Here is a 4,748-nt window from a genome sequence, read left to right on the forward strand (position 1 = left end):
ATGCATATTTACTAAGTAAAGTATTCTGAAAGGACCTAATGTGGTTTCAAAACTCATGAAAGATCGAGTTGCCATGGAATGTTTTTCCAAATATTAATAAGGATGTTGATAATAATTTAAGTTTAATTAAAGTAATTGTCCTAGCTTATTTATGTTATAATTGTTTCTTATTCTGTTCATGCTACTAAAATCTATTTCATTCATATAGTTTGCATACTTAGGATAAATTGCATTAGGGATCATTGCATTTAGTTTCATATACTTAATTTTTCATCACGTCTCAATTATATTGTTCTTTATTTATCAAATTGTTAATATAATTTTACAAATTAATTGGCTTAGCACAAGTACAATCCCTGTAGAGATGATAACTCGATACTTACTTATTACTTGACAACGACTGTGTATACTTGCACAAACCCAAGCATTACAAATTTTTGGCGCCATTGCCGGGGATTGTCAACTGTTGCCATAGTCATTTTTTGTGAAATTACTTATTTTCAATTTGGTTACTTCTAACATTACTAACTTATTCTTTTTAATATTGAGATTTTCTTTTTACGGGTTTATGAGCATAGATCGGATTATTGATTTACTCCCAGTAGACCCTAAAATTGAGCAAACTTTCAAACAAAAAAAACGTGAACAAATAGCTCAAAGAAAAGTCGAGATGGACCTTGGAGATCAAAATTAGGGCCAAGGTAATGAAGTCGATCATGTACAAAAACCCATCCTTATTACCGATGATAGGGATAGATGCATCAGACAATATGCTGTGCCGCTTTTCAATGAGTTAAATCCAGGAATTAGAAGGCCAGATATTGAGGCAACCCAATTCGAATTGAAACTAGTGATGTTTCAAATGCTACAAACAGTAGGCCAATTTAGTGGTATGCCCACGGAAGATCCACATCTCCACCTTCAATTGTTTATGGAGGTGAGTGATTCATTTAAGATAGCTGGTGTGACTGAAGACGCACTGAGGTTGAAGTTGTTTCCGTACTCGTTGCGAGATCAAGCACGAGCATGGCTTAATTCATTACCACCAAGTTCCATATCTACATGGCAAGAATTAGCAGAGAGATTTTTTGTTAAGTAATTCCCACCTAGAAAAAATGCTAAGTTGAGGAACAAGATCACAACTTTCCAACAACTGGATGACGATTCTTTGTATGAGGCTTCAGAGTGATTGAAGGAGTTACTTCATAACTATCCTCATCATGGGATTCCTCATTGTATCCAGTTGGAGACATTCTATAATGGTCTCAATGCACATACAAGATTGATGGTAGATGCTTCTGCGAATGGTGCAATTTTGTCTAAATCTTATAATGAGGCTTATTAGATCATTGAGAGGATTGCAAGCATTAACTATTAATGGCCAACAAATCGAACAGCTTTAGGAAGATGTGTAGCTGGAGTTCATGAAGTTGATGCTCTCACTTCGTTATCACCTCAGGTATCTTTTATTTCTTTTATGTTAAAGCAGTTTATCACTAATAGTGTTAATAATTTTGCAGCTCAGCCACCAAGTCCGTTTGAAGTAGTTTCCTATGTGTACTGTGGGGAAGGTCATTCTTTTGAGAATTGCCCATTGAATCCCGAGTCAGTGTACTATGTGGGGAACCAACATCAAAATAGGAGTGGACAAAGACCCTAGTCCAACTTCTATAATTCTTCATGGCGAAATCATCCTAACTTTTGTTGGAGCAACCAAGGAAATGGACCATGTAACACCCCTAACTCGTGACCGACGCCGGTGTCGGACACGAGAGGTTAACGGTCAAATCCTCTCAAGATACCAACTAATTTGACATTACCAGTCAGGCTGGAAAACTGCATCACCGTCGCCTTAAAAATCATATCTCGAGTTTCAAAACTCGGAAACTGGTTTCGTAAATTTTCCCTGAATTTAGACTCATATACCCATCCATGGATTTATTTTTAGAATTTTTGGTTGGGCCAATTGGTACAGTTTATTAGTTAAAGTCACCCATATTACAGGGATCGACTGCTCTGACCTTCGTGCGTTAAAACTTGGATATCTCTCTGTACAGGGATTTAATACTGGTGCCGTTTGTTTCTAATGAAACTAGACTCAAAATGGAATCTGTACATATAAGGCATGACTCCTAATTCTTTCTGGATAATTTATGGAAAATTTTCAAAGTCGCGACAGGGGTCCCAGAAACCGTTCTGGCCCTGTCTCACGAGAACTTTAATATCTCTCAATATACTGCTCATATGGTCGTTTCGTTTCGTCCATATAAAAATAGATTCATCAAGGTGAAATTTCATAATTTACTCACTATTTAATTCTACTTCTACTATTTTTAGTGATTTTTCAATCTCATCTCACTGCTGCTGTCCGCAACAGTTACTGCAGTAGACTATGCCAATTTCATGAATCTTTCCTTGGCCGTAATCATCCATCATACATGACACAAATTATGGGCACCATATCGAAATTAGAGTTTCTAAGACTTGTGGCTATAGGTTCTAGCATCCCACTCGATGACCACATAGGCCATTTTCACATGGCTTAAAGTTTACAACCCACAATTCGACAAAACAAAATAGCCTATACATGCCAAATGTTCTTCAACAACAAAAACAATACCACAAGATTTCAGCCGGTGTGATGACTCCAACGACGGCCCCGATCACGCAAACAATATGAGTCCGAGAGACCTAAAATGGGTGACAAGAAAATACCGAGTGAGTTTACAACTCAAGAAGTCATAAGCATTCATTAATCCACCGATAAAGTTACTACTACATGTACAACAAATGAGGCTAGGTACTCGTCCATATCGAGTCTATACCATAATACCTCGGACCTTTCGGTCCAATCTCGTACCAAGTCATACATCCACATTTCATATTCTACACAACAAGATAATCGAAACATTTTACACATTAACTCATTTTCCAGCACAACCATACAATTTCAATCATCACATAGATTTAAGGCTTACCAAATTCAACCCCAAGCATGAACGTATTCTCTATTCGTCATGAGCTCGAGGTACTTACCCGATTCGCTGTCCGGATTAACTCAATAATGTCGCACACTCAGTGCCAATTGTAATACAAGAGCATATAGTGAATCCGCACACTTAGTGCTATATATTTTCAGCTCGCACACTTAGTGCTATAGAATCAAACTCGCACACTTAGTGCTGTACAATTTAAACCCGCACACTTAGTGCCAATCTTGTCACCGTGTCCATTTATACCCGCACACTTAGTGCCGTGACCAATACCTTATGCATTTTGCTGCCTTTATACATTCAACAATGGCATCATTCCATACACATACATTTTCATTTACACATCAATTCATTAAACACAATTGCATATATATTATGATCATTTAAATCAACACCAAATATATGCTTAATGACTTACCTTGTGTTAGGTAAAATAGTTCCAAGTCGGCTACTCGATGACCTTCGATTTCCCTTGTTGGACGCCTCTCCTTTAAGATCTTGAGCTAAATCAAACAAATTTACTTCTCAATCAGACACATACACACGGCAACCATATACATTTCAAAGGTCAATTTATTCAGTATCATTTGTCCATATATTAGCTTTTAACGCATTTGGTCACTAGGGCGACCATATTTAACTTTCAAGCATTCATTTCTAATTTTAGTTAAACAATGCCGAATGCCATTAGCTACTAATGACACACACACACACATATAAGCACATTTAGCATTTGATACATTCGCCTTAGCATAATTTCATTAAGAGTCCCCATTAGCCACTTCACTCATCAATTATCTCAACTACTTGATAATCCATACTTATCATGCTAGCCGAATATTTCTTATTCAAGTTCATCATCTTCATATTCGCACTAACATCACAATCTCATATCATGGCCGAATGCTCCTCTTAAACTATTGTTCATCTAGATTTAGCATGAAACAACAATCATCACCCTTGTTAGTTACCCTAGCGAAAAACTCACTTATTCAAAACCAAGATTTCAACATGGGTTACCTAAAGAACTTGATAACTAGTTCAAATTTCATCCATCTAACTTACTAATCAAATGTGTACAACATTTCCACCATCTTCTTTAACATCTACCATGGCGAACGTTCATATCACCATAATTTTTCAAAGATTTGGCATGGTTAAATAAGGGCTTAGAATCTAGCTTAAAACCATGCTAAGATTTAAAGAGCTAACTTGAATTCTTACCTTAATTTCCAGCTCAAGGTGGCTGAATTTCTTCCTCTTTTCCTCTTCTACACGGCTAAGAAGAACCAAAGTATGAAGCCTTTTCCTTCTCCCTTTTTTTTTTTTGGTCATGCATGAGAATGATGGACACATTTTTTTCTTTGTTTTCTTCCTTTAATTTTTCATTAGTTTATTTCCCATGCTTCTTTTTTATTCCTCCTTACATAATCCATTAGCTAGACATGTTTGAAACATGTTTCCCTTGCCCATAACTTGTCATGGCGGCCACTTATCCAAAATAAATGGAGTATTTGACATGCAACTCCATTTATTTTACTTCATTCTTTATTAACCTCTTAAAATAGCCACATATATTTAAATCCCTTCACATGAGTCCTTTTTCTTTCAATTCACAATCAAATTAACTAAATCAAAGAATTCAAAATTCACACATGTATTTTCACATATTCTAGACAATAAATATTACGTTTGAACATGTCGGTGACTCGGTTTAGCGGTCCCGAAACCACTTCCCGACTAGGGTTAAATTAG

General features: G+C 36.3%; 1 non-coding gene across 1 annotated transcript; it reads right to left on the bottom strand.

The window, feature by feature from the left end:
• Nucleotides 1–1,120: 1,120 nt before the first annotated feature.
• On the bottom strand, nt 1,121–1,227 carry LOC128281082 (small nucleolar RNA R71). The gene has a single exon (XR_008271297.1). It is a non-coding gene; the product is annotated as a small nucleolar RNA R71 (small nucleolar RNA).
• Nucleotides 1,228–4,748: the final 3,521 nt, after the last annotated feature.

The sequence above is a fragment of the Gossypium arboreum genome, chromosome 9, assembly GCF_025698485.1.
Source record: "Gossypium arboreum isolate Shixiya-1 chromosome 9, ASM2569848v2, whole genome shotgun sequence".
Lineage (NCBI taxonomy): Eukaryota > Viridiplantae > Streptophyta > Magnoliopsida > Malvales > Malvaceae > Gossypium > Gossypium arboreum.